An 18,495-nucleotide genomic window follows, 5' to 3' on the forward strand; every position below is an offset into this window, starting at 1 on the left:
CATTTGCTGCATCTGTTTTTTTCTGAAATATTCAAGAGTGAATTACAGACATCATGACGTTTAGCCCCTAAGTACTTCAGCCTGTGTCTCTTAAAAAAAAGAATTCCTTTATAACCACAACGCAATTTTCACAGAATTAACAGTAATTGTCTAATGGGCTCTATTACCTAGTCCATTATCTGAATTCCCCGAGTTGGCCCTGAAAAGCCTTTTACAATTGGGCTGTTTAAACCAGAATTCAGTTGAGAATCAGGTATTTGCATTTAGCTATGAGGTCTCTTTAAGACCCCGTTGCTCTAAAACAGTCTTCTAGCCCCTTTTTAAATGACCTTGAGATGTCGGGAGGCCGTCTCTCTGCTCTCATTTGATTGTTTACCTTGGTATCATTTAACGTGTTCTCCTTTCTCCTGGGTTTCCTGTAGGTTAGGAGTTGTATCTAAAAGCGCGACCAAACTCAGTTTAAACATTTGGGACAGGAATGGAGGGTGCTGTTAGATTGCGAGGGACCCCATGTCTGGTTCTCCCATAACCGGTGATGCTAAAATCCACCCCTGAGTTGAAGTCTGTTCCCTCTCCTACATTGTCCCCTAGGTGACCAGCAAGAAATGAGTGAGGTGGTAATTTGGGACTAGACCCCTGTAAGTTTTAAATACGAATTCACTCTTTCTCCCAAAGGATTAGCAATTATTTTTTTTTCTTTGCCCCTTTTGGAAAACATTGCACAAAAGAACCCCTTTTACAGACAGAGAAACATGAAGGCTTTATTAAGATATTGAGAGTCCCCTCGCCAAGCTGGAAGCACTTTTAGGACATGATTCAGCCAGTTGTACAGTGTCAGCCCCTGTGGCCTAGACTGAACCCATGCGTGTGTTTATTTGGCCTGTGAAACACTAAAACAAGGAAATAAAAATTTTGAGCCAACTTTTGGGAGATTCCATATTAAAAAAAATCAGATTTCCAGGTTTCTGGAAAATCTCGGCGACTTAGACACGCTGGCCCATGTCCCTGCGGCGCTGTCGGGCTGGGGGCGAGTGCTGGGTGTGCCGTGTAGGTGAGGCCGTGCCCTCAGGGCCACTAGGGACACCCTCACCTCCTGTTGCACGCGGCAGCCTCCCCCACCGACCTGGCCTTGCGGCTCAGCCCTGCACGGGGCGAGGAGAGCTGACTTCCCACTTGGGCAGTTGGGGCACCTTCCACTCTGCCGAGGCGGCGTCCGTGGTCTGCCGGCTCCCTGCACATCTGCCTCCGTCTCTGGAGGCCTGTTGGAGCTGCCTGAGCTATCTGGGGCATTGCTGAGAGTCACCACCGCAGCACTAATGGCTTCTGGGCCAAAAAGCATTTGTCTTAAAATCCCCGCACCTAAGAGCTCTCACAATTACTCATGTGAGAGCCCAGAGAACCCAGCTCTCAGTGTTTATTCTGATTGTACTCCCCTGGCCCCAAACCCTGAAATGACGTTAAAGGGCGTTAACCCTCTCCTCCCAAAGAGAAAGCCCTTCTAATTCCATAACAGCCACACGACTTCGTATATGCTGGTGCTCATCTCCCGCTCTTTGCATGTATGAATCTACACAGCATCATTTTAAGATATGTCAGTCATCACTTGGACACCATTCAGGCCACCAGGTTTCCCAGGTGGAAACATGAGAGGTGGCAAATGAGTCGTGCACGGGCCCGGCAAGTCTCCATTCTGCATAAGACTCTCAGGTTTACTGTCCTGTGGCCAGTGCCCTAAGAATAGGTACCTACCTACCTGCCTACCTACCTGATTTTCTCTTAAGGGATGCGCTGAGGATTGAACCTAGGACCATGCCAAGTACACTGAGCTATACTCCCACCCCACCCCCAGCCCCACCCCTTGAATAGATTTTAGAATGATCTTGAGTCGCTGGAAAGGCTATGGAGTAGCCTTTGGAGTATGTCCTAATTGGGAATGCAGAGAATATCTGATCAGTTTTAAAATATACCCATATAAACTTGCCTTTTGTGTGTTTCCAATTTTGGTAAATAAAGGGGTGAAGTAAGCAGGCTACATTTATGTACCATTCCCTGATGTCATGTGAGTGAGAATCTCTTGTTCAGAATCCCCTGCTTTGCCTTGACTCCTGATGCATGAATATGTTGGTATCTGTCACCTAAGGAGCCTGGGCTCAGCCGCATGGTTTAACAGAGTGGAGGGAAAATTGCAGGACATCTCACCTGCATCTTTGTCAGTCTAGAACGATGCTCTGGTCACTGAGTCTGTAAGGTGGAGAATTTGATGTGTTTTAGGAAGATGAGTGTGCCCCGCCCATAATAGTAGATGCTTACTAAATTTTGTCCATCTGGTCAGAGTGGAGCCTGAGAAAATGGGAAAATTTAAAAGCAGCTGAAGAGCTGTGGGCAGTATTTTAATCCATTAGCATAATTAATTACCAAGGGGCAGAAATCCAAGGATGCCTTGGGAGGGGCGTTTGCATCATCTGCCTGACATGCAGCCTCTCTCCCAGCTGCCTCCCTCTCCTCATTCCCGCCCCTCCTTCATTCCTCAGCTGCCTCTGACCACCCACCCCGCCCAGCCCTCACCCCATAGCTTTATTCTTGCTTTATCCTGAAGTTGGTTCTCTGTTTGTCTCATGGTTTTCCTTTTTTAGGGGGAGGTGGGGAAGGATATAAGAAGCTAAGTGTAAGGAAAGGAATGTTGCCAACTAGAGATGAGTCAGAAGTGAAGGCATTTTGGAATGTGTAAGACAATGAAGAAAATATTTATTTTGCAGAAATGGAGCTAACAGCCCAGCTTCAGGAACACAGCCAGTAGGTACCGGTGCTAGGATGGCGGTGCTAGGATGGCGGGGGACTACTGCTGTAGTTTCATCCCCGAAGGGATAAGGGAGATGTTTGTCTGTCTGCTAATGGTTCCCCTGTGCTTTAGGTGGTGAGGGCTGGCTCTCCGGCCAGTTCTCAGTGGTAGAGCCTGGGGAGGCCTCAAGAGGTGCTCCCCCGGCCCACTGTGCACCTGCCTTGAGAGAAATGGCATTACTGACAGTGAAAATATTGTCATACCTAAAAGTGATGCTTTAAAAAACCCCCAATCCAGAATCCATGTTGGATGCAGATCTCTGGAACCCCAAAATATTATTTCTCAGGTCCAAATCTCCTTTGTTGGATTATTTCACCTTCAAAGAAACATTAAATTATTTCTATCTGATGTTTATATTGGGGGCAGGAATCTGGAAAATAAAGTTCTTAAGACTGTTAAGCTGACAGGTTCTTAAATGGTAAACACAACCTTTTCAAGGTGCTACAGGCAGTCACCTGCATCGGGGGCCAGCAGACTTTTTCTGTAAAGGGAGGCTTGACTGAACTTAGAGTCTCTCCAGATAGTACTAAAGCAGCCAGTACGGCCTTTAGATGAATGGACAGGCCATGTACCAGTGGCCTGTGGGTCACAGTTTGCCAGCCCCTGAGAGTATAAGCTATTGATTCTCTACAACATAAATACATGTATTTAGATCTGGGAGTGCCAGTGTTGTTTGGTCATGATTTCCAGATTAAACTGTTTCATTGAGCTGCTGGTTGGTCAGTGACAGACAGGAATTCAGCCAGTATTGACTTTCTGGGCGTGAGGGAGTAGGGTTCTTAGAAATGGCAGAAGCTTTTACTTTTTTTTCCCTTTTCTCTCCAAGGGCAGCATTCTTAAAATACACCTTATCAAACATTTTAGATGTGCACTGTGAATTTTGAAGTCTGCAAATGAATACAACTGTAAAATGTTTTTGTCTTAGAGAAGACGATTTCTCACTGCTTTGTATATAAATACATGAATTTATATGCATACACATAAATGAAGACACATCATTTAAATTAGGGTGTTGCCATTAAAATATGGCCTCTTTCTCCTCCAAATATTTCTTCAACTTATGACCTCAGTGGAAGTAATGATTAATAAGGAATCTGTAATGTGTAAGTCCTCTGTAAATTATTAAAAGAACTGGCATTCCTACTGTATAATATCAACACAAGTGATATGAAATATGCCGTGCCTCTTTTTGGGGGGGGTAATTAGGTTTTCATTTATTTATTTTTAATGGGGGTCCTGGGGATTGAACCCAGGGCTTTGTGCATGCTAGGCACGCACTCTACCCCTTCTCAATGAGTGTGTGCTAACATTCTTTCCGGCCTCTAGAGAGGAATGGGGCCTAAATACGCTCCAAGGTTTGTTGGCTTTTCTGTCTTCCCTTGGTAAAGGTACATTGTTGTGCTTTCTCTTTTGAAGACCTGATTATTTTTTCGAGTCACTGTTATTTTTAGATGCTGGAAATAAGGTGTTCATGGTAGGAAGGTAGAGAAACATTTGAAAGAAATACTGTGTTTCAAGTTGAAGGGCAGCTGGTTGAGAAATCAAAACGGATGAATCTTATAACTTTATCACAGTTTTTTTTTTTTTTTTTTTTTGCTAGTGAGCAAACGATAGTGTTGGTTGTATATTCTCTCTCTAACTTGTAAACTCTTGGGAGTTATTGCAAACAGTGGCTTTAATTTTGTTGAAGCGATTTTCAGTGTTATCTGGGCAGTAAAAGAAAAACGTGTAAATTCCTTTCTTCCAGAATGGGTTACCGCTCCCTGCGCAGTGATTTCAGTTTGTCTGTTATCAAATACAGTTGAACCATCTCATGCTAGAAATGAGATTTGAATGACCATCTACCTAGGCTCTTTTGTTTGCCCTTACACAGTTTCTTAGCCTGAAATGTCAAAAGAGTTGTTCTTTCTCTGAACTTGCCTATCTAGGCGTCCAGGTTAGGGACCTGGGCCTTGTCCTTGTTTGTGGCATCCCTCTGTTGGCCTGGTCTCCGCGTTTGTGTGGGGGGCTTCCCGAGTGGGGTCCGAGCCCTCGCATCGTCCCTCCTCTCCTGCCCGTCTGCACACGCAGAGAATGCTCCCTCTCCAGCACACCGTATCCTGTTCCTGGCGAACCCTTCAGCCATCACTGGCTGCTGTGGGTTAAGGTCCTGGCTCTTTAGCCTGGACTCCAGGGCCCTCTGTGCAGCCTTTGGCCTTGGCCCCCTTCCCCCCAACCCCAGCAGCCATGCTCAGTCCGTGGATCTAATGGCGCCCAGGGCGACCACCATATCCCCTCTTGCATCACAACCTCCTTTACAACGACCCCCAATGAGATCGCCCTCAGGCAGCCTTCCCTGAGTCTGTGCCCACCTTGCCCATGTTGGGGCCTCAGCGTTTGCACATCACTGTGCTCAGTGGTCACAGTGGGCGCATGGCATTGGGACTTTCCTCTGCTAGACCGTCCTGCGCACCCTGCTGTGGTTCCACTTGGGCCAGCGAATCCCTGACAGCTACCGCCCCGCCCACCACTTTTACGTGCGTGGCAAACTTTGGCGCATGCGCATTCCTCACTCCCCTTGGTTCTCAGCGCCCCCACTCCAACCTCCCAACCCCCACCGCCGCCACTAGGCTCAGTTAATTTTCCCTGCTTTTGTACTCACCCAGTGATTTGTACATGCCCCTATTTGCCTTATCCTCTCATTTCATAATTTCTTATTTTATTGTTCTGAATGTGTCGTTAGGACCTCATTCTTTACAGTACTCAGTTTATACATTTTAGTAATATAAAATACTTCTGCTAGCACATACCACATTACTGCCAGCTCCTCTGTGCTTTAAGAAGTGCCTCACCCTTAATCCTTCTGTCCATGTGACGCTCACTGGAGGAGAGGAACGGTGTAGCATCCCTAACCATGAAGGCTTGTGAATGGCTCTTTCTGTTTAAGTGTCCACTGAGGTGGATGGGCGACTTACAGCTCCCTCTGGTGGCCGGATCATAAGGTGTGTTTTTGTTCTGGACTATTAAAATGATACTCAAATCTAATAATCCTTTGGAGTCCTTTTTTAAATTAATTTTTAAATTTTAAAATTAATTCACATCTTGTTTGTTTTGGCAAGTATTTAAATCATTCTCAGATAGTGACACATATACAGAGGAACGAATGATTTTACTTTAAACAGTCCATACTTTTCACATAGCTGATTTTAGACAGAACATAGCATTGAACTTTATTTCCCCCTTTTCTCCATCCCTTTCCCTGCCAAATAATTTCCTAAACTTGTAGAATCCTCAAAATAAAATGCCACAGACTATAAAGGGAACAATTAACTAATATTGGGAAGAAATGAAATTCTTCAAATGAGGGTCCAGTGTGGACCCAAAGACGAAATGAATTTCATGCACTCCGAGTTTCACATTTTTATGGATCAGAACTTAAAAACTCATTCCGTTTTCTTTTATGAAAGGAATTTCCAGACTGACATTCTTAGTATAGAAAAATATTATTATAAAGAGTTGCCTGTATCCACACTAATGTGGGAAACGGGCACGGATGGTCTCAAATATTTGTATTTGGTTTTGGAAACTGAAAAATATCTTGTGCATATGGTTCTGCCTGAGGTGGTGGAGTTTTTAGCGCCACAGGGAAGTTAATGAAAGCAATCCATGATGTGAAAAACAGGCTCAAGAGAGGGCTCAAGAGGTTTTAAAATTCTTCTCTTGTCATCTCTTCTCTGTAGGTAAATTTTTAATGAGGCATAGAGGCAGCCATGCCTTTCAGATGGAGAACAGTGACCCCCAGAAAACAGTAGCAGCAGCAATTAAAAAAAAATGTTTTTTTAATGCAAGATTGGCTCATTTTCTCTCAGGTATGCTTGGGGTTTTTTAGATAAAACTCTCCTGGGGGCAGGGTCATGAGTCTTTGTGGGCAGCCTGCCTGACTGGGGAGGTTACAGCAAGGGATAGAGCAGGGAGTGGCTCAGACACCCCCAGAGGAAAACCACCTGGGTCCCTTGTCTCCTCACTTTGCAATAATGTCTTTTGTTCTCTGCCATTCCTTAGTGTCTACAAATACTGTCAAAACACACAAGCACGAGGAAAGCCATGAATGCTTTCAGTGGGACAGGAGAATCGGGGAGGCGCTAGGGAGAAAAGTGTGTGTTGGGTTGCAGTGGTATTAAAATAGTTTCTTTTCAACCATCCAGAGGGCGTTGACTGTCAGTGCAAGAGATGTTCTTGTCACCTTGTGTCCCAGCCTCACTCGGCTTCCCCTCAAGCCTTCCCCTCCCTGCCCTTTGCCTTCCTCTTATTTCATTTTACCCTCTCAGGTATTTGTGGTGAATCTGGGGCTTTATTTGCAGAATGTACTAGAATGTCCCTCAGAACAATGAGGATGGCCAACTCAATGTTGCTGTGTCTGATGAGCTTGTAAATACCGTCGGCAGGGCCTAACATTGGGTTGAAATAATAAGAACGTACATATTAAAGAAAACAGTGTGAGACCATTGGAAGAGAGATGGATGGATTCTGTTCCTTTTTTTTCTTTTTTCTTTTTTTTTCCCCGAAAAAGAAACCCAGCAGTGCTGATGGGCAGCACATTGGGGTAAGTAGTTTGCCAGTATGACAATGAGAAAGGCAGAGGCGGGGAGTTTTGTTGTTTACTTTCTAATTTACATATTTAAGCGATGGAGAAAATGGTGCATGTTTATTGTGGAAGTCTCAGTAGACTGTAGGAGACAGGAAATAAAAGCCCCTCTCTGCCTCCCGCCCCAGGCTTACTGAGATAGACCCTTTGAGCTTAGCGCCTCAGGTCTTTGCATGTGTGATGGCGGGGAAGGCATGAGAACCACGCTGTATGATCCTGTTAACTTGTTCTGAACTCTCCAGTACACTGCGGACATGTTTCCAGGCCATCATGTGTATCTCTGTGTTAGCCTCTTCCGTGGCCAAGTAAGGTTTGAGAACGCTGCAGAGCCACTCTGTTGAAGGGCAGGTCACCAACCCGGACTTGGCTTGGAAATGACCTCCTAGTTTGGCCAGAAGTGACAGCAGTGGCGCTTAACTATTGCTGCAGCTGGACACTTGGGTTTGTACCTTGATGTTTTGAGCCCCTACAATATCCCATGTGCTGTGGAAGGCACTGGGCAGGGTGGGAACTTAGGGTCCTTGCCTGCTCAGAGCTTAAATTCTGCACCTCTCCACCTTCATCATCAAGTCTTTGGCCAATTGCAGAGGAAGCTACCTTGAAAGATGCACTCCACCTCCCCACCCTCACCTCTGGACCCCTGCCCTGGCAGACCTGGCTGGAGGATGCTCACTCTCAGTAACCTGGTTGCCACTGGTTACAGATAAAGCTCCAGCTGGAGGTCCCCCATGCGGTGCTCCATCCTTGGTGTGATCATTGGCCAGACAGGTGCGCTTCTGTTGGGACTTAGAAGATACCGTAGCTGGGAGTCCACGGCGGTGTCACCCTCTAGTGAGCTCTCTTGGTAGGATGAACACCTTCACCTGCGCCCAGAGCCACAGCCTCACCCCGCTGTGCCCCCTCCTTGCTGAGAGCTCTTTCTGTGGCATCTGATTTAGCTGATGGAGTAGTCCTTTTAAAGCCCTCTGCTGCACTCCTGGGCCTGCTAGCTATAGCCAGCGTTTCTTGCCCTTGTGGGTATCATTTAAACTTGCTGCTTCCAGTTTTCCAATTTGAATGACCCGAGTTGTACTTGGCCTCACTTTTTTTTTTTTAACGTAAGAACTTTTTTTTTTTTTTTTTAAATTCTGCTCTCTTCCCTTTTTACAGGCTATTTTATTCATTTCAACTTCTGACATCAAAGGAGTTCCATGTTCATTTGTAGCAAGAAAACATGAGTTAGGAAAACAACAACTTACGGGAAGGAGGCTTGTGTTTTGAGGCCGTGAGGCTTCCAAATGTCGGTGGCAGGGACTTTTAGCAGGAGGGTAGGTGTACCTGGCTTTGGCGTCACCATTCTTGGAGGACCTGCCCTGTTGCAGTCATCTCTTGAGGGAGGACGGGTCTGAGGTCGGGCGGTGGTTCGCCCTCTCACAGGGCTCCCACCCTCCCGCTTTCCCCGCAGCGGGCCCCGGGGCTGAGGCCTTGCTGGGGCTGCTGCCAGCATCCCCTCAGAGGTCTTGCTGGGCACGTGGGACGGTGGCTCACAGAACTTTTCTAGAGGCGCTGGGTCAGGTTCTAAAGCTCCTCTAGCATGTGTCTCCCAAAAGTGGTTTTCAGAGTTTTGTCTTCTGGATAAAAGATGTTCTTTCTCTAAGCCCCACTCACCTGTCTCTTGCAACAGGAGACCATCAGGGATGTTAATTAGTGGTGGTCCTTGGTCCCAGGGCACCTGTATTGGAGGGCAATGTGAGTGTGCAGTTCAGCAGGGAGCGTGGGTTCACACTGGTGCCTCGGGGCTGATAGGGAGGCCTGAGGTCAGGTTACTCGAATCTGTGGCCCCAGTAAGGCTCACTTCCCTGGAAGTTTCTGCTGCGGAGCTTGGAGTTAACAAGAGTTGCTGGGACCACATTTCAAAAGGAATGGTGCCTTTTCCGCAACACACACGTTAAAACTAACAACGTTCACAAACCTTACGAATTTTTTTCGGAAAGGAAAAAAAATGGTTTCATCTCAGCGACAACAAAAAATTAGAGAATCGGTCAATGACCAGAATGAGTATGTCCAAAGAGCATGTGTGGCCAAAAAGTACACCGTCAAGTTTTGAAAAAGACTAACTGGGGAAAATATCGCCCGTTTCTATGACACAGAAAGAGGTACTTTTCTTAATATATTGTGGTGACCTGCAAATCACTGAAAAGACCAGTGGCCTAATTGATAAAGGATCATCAGGGAGCACAAATGGACAGGTCACAGCGAAGGGAATAGCCGTGGCAGTTGAATTGAGATGGCCTCACTTACAATAAAATGAAATACTTTTTTCAGCGAGCGTATTGTCAAAAATTAAAAATGTTAATAGCACTGTGTCGATACGTGTGTGAGCAAACAGCTCCCCTTTGAACTGCGGTTTGCAGGCGTTGAAGTGGGTACAACCTCCAGCAATTTGGAAATGTTTATCAAAATGACAACGGCCTAGACACGTAGGGCCAGCACTCCCAGCTCTGTCGCTTGGTCCAAAAGATACACCTGCACGTGTGTGACGTGAAGGGGGTACAAGAATGTCCAGTCCCTCCTTGATGGAATCAGAAAAGATCAGAAATAACGGAAACGTCCATTAAAAAACCAGCCGAACCCCGTGTTCCCACATCGGCATCAGCTCTGCTCCCCGCTCCTGGCCCTCTGCTGCCTTTGTTTGTTTTGCTGGTTCTGTTCTCAGCAGGTTTTCTCTATTTGATGGCTGCTCTGGGCTCACACTCAGAGCAGAGCCAGAGCCGGCAGCTCTGGGGAAGTTTAGGACTTGCCTTTTATTGGGTCATCCCCCACCTGTGAGCAGGGGGAATGGAATGTTCTTTAAAGTGACCTATCCTGGAGTAAATCACTCCTTTATGTTTAAAAAAAAAAAAATCCAGCCCAGTGAGTCACCGCCCTCCGTCTCCATTTCCTCTTCATGTCCCCAATGGGTCTCTCTGTCCCTTGGTATTGTCATTTACAGACAGAGTCTGAGACCTGCTGTATTTTCAGCCATTGTGGTTTTATGCATTATAATTAAATCATGGTCAGCATGATCGTAGGAGGTAGAAACTATCCTTTGCGGGTTCCAGATGAGAAAAAAACGGGGATTGGAGAAGCTAAGCAACTTGCCCAAAGTCACAGCAGGGAAATGGCAGAGTTGGGTTGGACCCCAGTTTGCACAGACTCTGCTCTCCTCACAGCCTGTGAAGCACCTGGGGCACCCTGGCCCGGCCCCCAGGCAGCCTGATTCCGCTGGTCTGGGGTGAGGCCTGGACATTGGTGTTTACAGCCCCTGCCCAGGGGATAGGTTGAGTTGGGAACCACTGGTCTACACCAGTAGAAAAAGATGAAGGGCACTGATGGTCTTGAAGTTGCAAAGGGCTCAGATCCCTGGTTCTCTGCTTCCAGACGGAGAACTCTTTTTCAAGTTGTCTTTATGCAAGAGAGTCATCTCTGAGCTAAGTCATAGGTGCTTGGAAAGACTTTAAGCAGCAGACAGTGGACGGGACTGTTCCTGGTAGGAAGGACTGGGCACAATGCCTAGTGCTGTGAGGCTCTATAAAGAAACCGCTTCCCTGCCTCTGTGGCTGGCGGCCTTCGCTCATCAGCTGCTGTCAGCTTCACGTGAGGTGGCCCAGATGGGCTGGGGAACCTGGAGGAACTTTGGGACAACTTCACGTTTGTCCTTTTCTGGGCATTGTCTGTCTTCACTCATTCCTGGAAAAGTTACTCAAGCAGATTGGAGGTTGGGGAGGGGAGGATGGGGGGACAGGAAAGAGAGAGGAGAGAAGTGGGAGAGAAGTGCAGCTTCTGGATGGAAAATCAGCAGGTGGATACACCGGGTGAGGGCTGGGGAGGAAGGGGGAAAGGCTTTTCTTAGGGTTCTTGTTGTTGACTGGGGTAAAAAATGCACAACATGAGAGCTCTGAGTTTCAGTTTTATTGGAGGTCTTACTGAGAACTGCAGCCCTGGAGATGGCCTCTCAGAGAGCTCTGAGGACCTGTTCTGAAGAGGTGAGGGTGGGAGGGGAAGTTAGTAGATAGGTGATTTTGGTGAAGGGAATACCGGCAGGCAAGCACACATCTCGGTAGATGGCTGCCACTAGTCCCGGGGAGCAGACGTCTCCGTTAATGATTTTAAGTGCTTTTCTAGGTATGAGAAGATGGAAGAAAGTGGGTTCATAAAATTCTCTGCTGAAAATAGCTGACCGTCTGAAGGCCTGTTCTGCCGGTGTTCTCAGAGCAGAGAGTGTCCCCCTCCTGATCTCCATCCTGAACTCCTTTTAGGCTGTGTTAGAGGTCGGGGACTGCAGTGCCTGGTGACTTCATCCTTGTAGAACGACAGTGAGTCACCTTTTTTTCAGTTGTCATTGGAAACCAGAAGAGGAGTAAAGTGGAAATGTGAAAACCCCATGATTGGGACTTAAGCTCAGTGAGCTTCATTTCATATAAACATTTTACTTACTATTTTCCGTGGGTGACGTTCACAGAGGGTGTGTGGTCCCGTCGGCACCAGGACCTGCATCCCATGTGCGTTACTCTCTTCTCCCCTTAGACAGGCCTTCACCAACCTGCTGGGGAGAAATAGGTGCCAGTCAGAACACACAGAGAGCTCTGGAGCTGAAAGACCCTGGAGCCAAGTGGTTCTCAAGCTCGTTCCAAAAATATATTGGCGTTGGGAGGGGAGGGTATGTATAGCTCAACTGGTAGAGCACATGCTTAGCATGGACGAGATCCTGGGTTCAATCCCCAGTACCTCCATCAAAAAATGAACTAAATTAAACCTAATTACCTCCCCCCGGCCCTGCAAAAAACAAAACAAATACATTGGTGTCAAGATTCACCGCAGAGATTGACCCAGTTGGCCTGGAATCGCAGGTGGAGGCGGATGAGGGCCGGGGCCTCCTGACCGTGGCCCGGTCTGTGTTCCTGCTGACCCGCGGGACGCACAGCATCCCGCCCCGGGCCCTCTCCAGCGCCGTGTTGCTGAGGATGCAGTCTTTGCTCTTGACCTTCTGAACGACGTCACGCTCCCGGGCAGGTGTCTGCACGAGCCTCCCAGCCTCTGACACCGACCCTTGACTGATGGAAGTTCAGTAAATGCAGACTTCCACCTGTTCTGGAGAGAAGGCTGTCTCTTTCCACAAGTGATCCGTATACGTTAGTCATTGTCTCTCTAACGAAGCTGGCTGCATCGCCTAGGAGTCTTCCCATGGGTCTGTGTGCAAGACAGAAGCAGGGAGTCCGTTATCTCTCCTCCACACTGCTCTCCTGCATGGAGACCAAGCCCCAACCCTCTCCCGGCCAGTGTGTGGTGCAGCAGGGCCGCAGAGACTTTTCTTTCAATTGTCAGGGGTGCCGGGACAAGAAAAGGAAGCTGCACCAGGGCTTCCCACTCCCAGGGCAGCTCCAAGAGCCTTTATCCTCGTCTGATATTTACTCAACACCTGACATCTCCCAGGAATCTATAAAATTGTTCTCGAGAAAGAAACTATTCTGCCTCAAGGGCCTATTTTTAGACCTTATATAAAGCCCACATTAGATTTTTGCTGCCTTTTTCTCTATCTGCTAAGCCTGCTGTTTGAAAAGCACCGGGATCTTTTGTCTTGGAAAGTTCAGCACCTCTGGCTAGCTCCCCGCCCGAACCCCGCAGCCCTGGAGCGCTCGGGGGCGTATCTCTTCCTCCCGCCATTCTGACCACCAGTCCGCAGGTAGTGACCTTTACACCAGAGCAGGTGGAATCATACAGCCAGGGGAAGGAAGTTACTTCCCAGCAATGAACCTGGAGTTAAAATGACTACAGATTGGTCTGTCCTGATCTGCCCCGGGCGTATTTAACCTGTTCTGTGAGACTGGTTTGGGCTCTGGGCTCTCCAGTCGGCTGCCCAAGTTCAGGACGGGTCTGGCTGATGGTTACCGGCTGAAGGAGCTGGCGGCTCTCAAGTTCAGTAACGAAGTGTGTATGAAACAGTTTTAAGTTGTTGAGATGGGGCCTTGACTATATCTTGGTGGTTTCCTCTTTGGCCAGGGGTTTTGGCTTTTTTTCTTTACATGAAAAATCACTGTGTGAATTTCAAGGCAGTGATGCTTCAGAGTGAAGGCCGCCACCCAAAGGCAGTGGTGGGGGCAGTTTTACATCCTCTCTTTTTGCCTTTTCCTCCGTTTTCCACCTTTTTCCTTTCCCTGCTTTCTTCCTCCCTGTCTCCATATTGGGTCATGCAAGAGAACTTAATGTCTTTTATTTCATATTTCTTATTGAATAAAAGTTTTATGACTCTGTTACTAAATTTAAAGTAGGTGAACTGAATATTTTATATGGAATTCTCTTTTAAAAAGTCAAAACTTCAGTGAAACCAAACTAAGTGTTCCTTTAGGCAAAATTTTTTTTAATTTGCTTTAAAAACATATGTGTACATACAGAGAAACAATTAGAAGGGGTGCACAACAGAACCCTAACACCATATCAAGGTGGTAAGATTGTCAGTTATTTTTTCTTTTTTCTTTTCTAAATTTTCTTCTATAAATATATTAATGCTGTCAAACATACAGAAAGAAAAATGCACTTGATTGATTATCTAGCTTAACATACTTCAAAGGAACTCATCCTGAGGGAACAGTGAAGACTGTTATTACTTCCTTACTTACTCAAAGGATGTATATTTATATAAATCTCCTTACGTATCCAGAGGTTTAGCTATAAGGGTGAAGCATTGTTTTTCAGAATGGAAGAGTTAAAACAACCTAAATTAGCTTAGATACGGTAAGTCTAAAATGGAATAGCATGAAGCCACTAAAAATAGTGTTGCTGATAAATATTTAGTGACACAGAAACATTTTATAGCACTGAGTGAAAAGGTAAGTTACAGATTGGTTTGTATCATTTAATTCCATCGTTTTTATAAGACACCTATATGCACGTAGAAATACAGGAGATCTGAAATAGAGATCTGTCAATAGTGTTAGAGAATGAGATTCTTGGGTCTTTATTTTCTTCCTTTGCCTAAATGTGTGTGTGTAATTTTCCTATAAAGAATCAATGTTGCTGTCAGAAAAATTGGAAATGTTTATTTCCACTTTAGAAAATAAAATCGCCTCTTTATCTGAGTGAGAACCTGTGACTTAAACTCACAGCAGACCTTTTACCCCCATTGTTTAAATCCATCTTCTGCCTTCAAGAGGATTAAAGCAGTGATGAAAAAGAGCTTAAACATACCAGAAAGAGAAAGACTAATACAGTATGATATCACTTATATGTAGAATCTAAAAAAATGATACAAACGAACTTATTTACAAAACAGAAACAGACTCACAGACATAGAAAACAAACTTATGGTTACCAGGGGAGTCGGGGGGGGGGGATAAATAAGGAGGGAATTTGGGATTTGCAGATACTAACTACTATATATAAAATAGATAAACAACAGGGTCCTACTGTACAGCACAGGGAACTATGTTCTATATCTTGTCATAACCTATAATGAAAAAGAATATATATGTGTAACTGAATCAACATGCCATACACCAGGAGACTAACACAACACTGTAAATCAACTGTACTTCAATAAAAAAGAATTATGGGTTAAAAAAGAGCTTAAAGTGACATAGATTTCTGAATGGACTGTTGATAATTATAATGGCTGAGATTTTTAACTGCCATTTGAATCAATGAATCGTTTTCTTTTTTTCCTTTTCTGTTGTGTTTGGGTTTTTATAGGACAGGCAGCAATACTGTTCATTATACTTCACTGTGGGTTAGACACCTGCTCTTGGTGATGGGAAGCTGGATAATGAAGCTTGTTCAGAATGGTGTTGCAATAAATGAAGCCCTGAGCCCATGGGTTTGGAGATGGTGGCTGTGATGTCAGAATTCAGAAGCTATGTCTATATTTATTGGGGTTTTCCAGCTAAGTTCCCTGGGCTGAGGCTGTGGGAAGGCTGGCCCCAAGACCATTGGTAAATTAGGACAGAAGACATTGGCCTTACTCTGTAGCAGCTGAAAATTTTACTGGTGTGATAAGCTTATTACAAAATAATTCCATTGAGCTAGAACTTGGTGTATAACCAAAGTGGTCAACGGTATGCACAGGTGACACTTACTTCAGAAGAATCGGACCTGGGTTGGGCCGTGAGAGGCAGTGTCTGACAAGCCCTTCCATCCCAGAAACCCCAGTGTTGGCCCGGTACTTGGCGTGTGGTAGGAGCCTGATGAATACTTGCTGAATGAGACTGGTGCTGAGTCGGCTTTTCAAACCTGGGTTCCTAAGTACACAAGCCTGGATCATGTAACTGCAGGTTGAGAAGCTGCACCTTCCATGTGAGCATTTTGAGGTTAAGAGATTAAATGAATGGCCCCAAATCACAGATGATTACTGATTCTCAGCACTGCTGACTGCATGTGAGGTGCACCTTTGCCTCAGTACCAAGAGGAGAAAGTGGCAGGCAAGTACCTTTGTGACTTTCCTGCGAGTGGCTTGCTGATTTCAGAAAGGTGAAGATGTTCAGTTGCCATACATCAAACAAAGAACACAGGGGCATTAGTGAGCTGGTTCTCGGGTCTCCCGACTCCTGGCTTCTCCAGTTTAGTTTAGTGATTCATGTCAGTCCTTTGACAGTTTACCGCTCACTCTACTGTTTTTACTCGGCCGCCTTGATGTGCTTTGAAATGTCCACCCGGCTCGTTTGTTCCGTCTATCCCAGCACCAACATCAGTGCTTTCTGCTAGGTTACTTTGTGGGGATGCACCCCCAGGTTCTTGTATCTGTCTTTCAGTGGAGTTCAGCCTCCATCTATTCATGCTGAAGGGTGCTCCTGGGAGCTGGACAACAAACACAGGGACTTGGACCTCCAAGAATTTATCATCAGTTAATAATTTGAGCTCAGCCTGGCCCTAGAACATGAGCCATACATTTCCAGACTGGGGGTGGGGGTGGGGCTGGGGCGGGTTTAGGTGAAAATCCTTCAATGTATAGAGTGTCTTTCTGCCTGCTTGCCTGATTTCTGATGGTTTCAAAGAATCGGTATCCAAGTTGGATATTTTCATGTTCCAGCACAAAGCAGCCGCCTGTGTGGCCGTGGGGGTGTGTGTGGCGTTGGTTGCAGAGTTTTTTCAAGTGCTTGAGGAGAGAACAAGGCAGTGCGTGCATGGGGGTGGGAGAGGTCCTGTGTGGCCTGTATTTTTTGATACAAGCTATTTTATATAGGAGCTATTTCACAGGTGAGAGTGTACCTCTGATTGAAAGACGGAATGCACTTAAACTGACCACTTTAAAAAATAAAATTTACCTCTTGAAAGAGTCTAGTGTGAAATTGAGCTAAGTATCAATCATCTACATAATTGTACAGCTGTTGCAAATAATTGGGTCCTATGGGTGGAAGAAGGCAGGACTTCTTATGTAGTAAAAAGTCCTGAAAGTTCATCTGTTCTATGACTCCAAGGGGCATTTGCTTCTCTCACGCTGCCAGCAGCTGCTGCTGCTGCTGCGTGGAGAAAGGTGTGCCAGCTGTGGCACAGGTGGTCACCCAGGCCGTTTTTACAGCTGCCTATAAAACCTACGTGTGTTGTATTCCCCCTCAGTACTTGCTTAGAAATTGGTAGTAGCATTTTAGGGCATATCCCAATGACAGCACTTAAATGTGAATTTTCCAGTTTCTTCTTCCTGCCTGGCCCTCCCTTTGGCCAGTTTTCCCTAAAGTGGTTTTCTGCTTTTGAGAGCCTCCTGGGCTTAGATATGTTTGCACGAGATTGATGAAGGCTTTGGAGGAGTGAAGCAGTTATGATCACTTCTTGATTGGTAGTTCTTTGTTTGTGACCTGATTTCCAGCACATTCTTTCCTCCAGCTGCACAGAACCTCTTCGCTGAAGCCGCCCACGTCTTGCTCCCTGGTCAGGGCTGCCTCCTCTTGGATACATCCTGGATCTTCAACTGGTCTCTTCATTTGGTGGTAGAGATGCTCGCCTCCTATTTTTTCATTAGAATTGGCTCTTGGCTGTTAGGTTTTGAGAACACACTGGATCTTTGCTTTTCTTTCTTCCATCTATCTTGGGAAATATGACACTCTGTAATCGAATCACCAGATGCTGGATGCGGAAACAAGATAGAAACGAAGAAAAGAACCTAGCCTCCCTCTTGTGTAAGTGGCCTGACCAAAAGTCTGTGGGAAAGGAGGGCGGTTGGGAGGAAGATTTGGGCTGCGGAGAGCAAAGGTGGTCCTGGCGGCCAAACTAGCTGTCATAGAGTTAATGTAATAAAGCAGGGATTCAGATCCTCTTGGAGAGCAGATTGAGGACGGTGTGGGGTTCACAACTGCAGTGTGCAGGAGCCACCACCAGATGGCGATGGTGGCTTCTTGGCCCCTTGGGATTCTGGGACTCCCCCCTCCCGTGGAACCTTGAACAGGGACTCAAGCTATGGTCGTTCAGATTGAAGAGTGGTATTACAAAGAACCTATGAGTTCCATTTTAAGAAATAATTGCCTTTTTAAAGAGAGGCATTAAAGAAAAAAAACTTCTGGCTCAATTAAGAGCCTGTTCTTTTCCTAAACACCCTTTGCTGCTCTTGAAAGTAGGCATGTTCTTGGCCTTGTAGTGGGAAGTTACAGGGAATTTTGGGCAGAAACTTCCTGCAACGTGGTGTCCCTGGCAGAATTTGGGCTGAGGGGGCCATGTGACCTGGCTTTGACCGTAGTATGCAAAAATGATTTTTAAATTGGCCCCCCTGACTTATTGGAGACATTGGTTTAAGGCAGAGAGTAGGAGGAACACCTTTTTCTGTCGGGCGAGCGTTGGATCAGTTTTTCAGCTGAGGGGAGGAGAAGAGGGTGGCTGTGGTGGATTTAGAACAGTACTTTCAGAGCCTCTGCTACTGAGGGGTGAGTGTCTCTGTCCGGGGTCTGACTGATTCCTCACAACCTTCCGGGAGGAGGTTTCAAGGCTGCATTTCTACGGAGGAGGAAGCCGGAGGTGGGTAATGTCAGGAACTTGCCTGATGTCCCCCAGCTGGCGAGGTGGTGGAGCTGGACTCCAAAGTTAGTTTTGTCTGATG

General features: G+C 46.2%; 1 protein-coding gene across 6 annotated transcripts in view; it reads left to right on the forward strand.

Annotated features, from left to right (window-relative positions):
• The window catches only part of NEDD4L (NEDD4 like E3 ubiquitin protein ligase), a 299,087-nt gene that overhangs the window by 97,246 nt on the left and 183,346 nt on the right, over positions 1-18,495 (forward strand). The window lies entirely within an intron of this gene.

Source organism: Camelus dromedarius, chromosome 28 (genome assembly GCF_036321535.1).
Source record: "Camelus dromedarius isolate mCamDro1 chromosome 28, mCamDro1.pat, whole genome shotgun sequence".
In the NCBI taxonomy this organism is placed as follows: Eukaryota; Metazoa; Chordata; class Mammalia; order Artiodactyla; family Camelidae; genus Camelus; species Camelus dromedarius.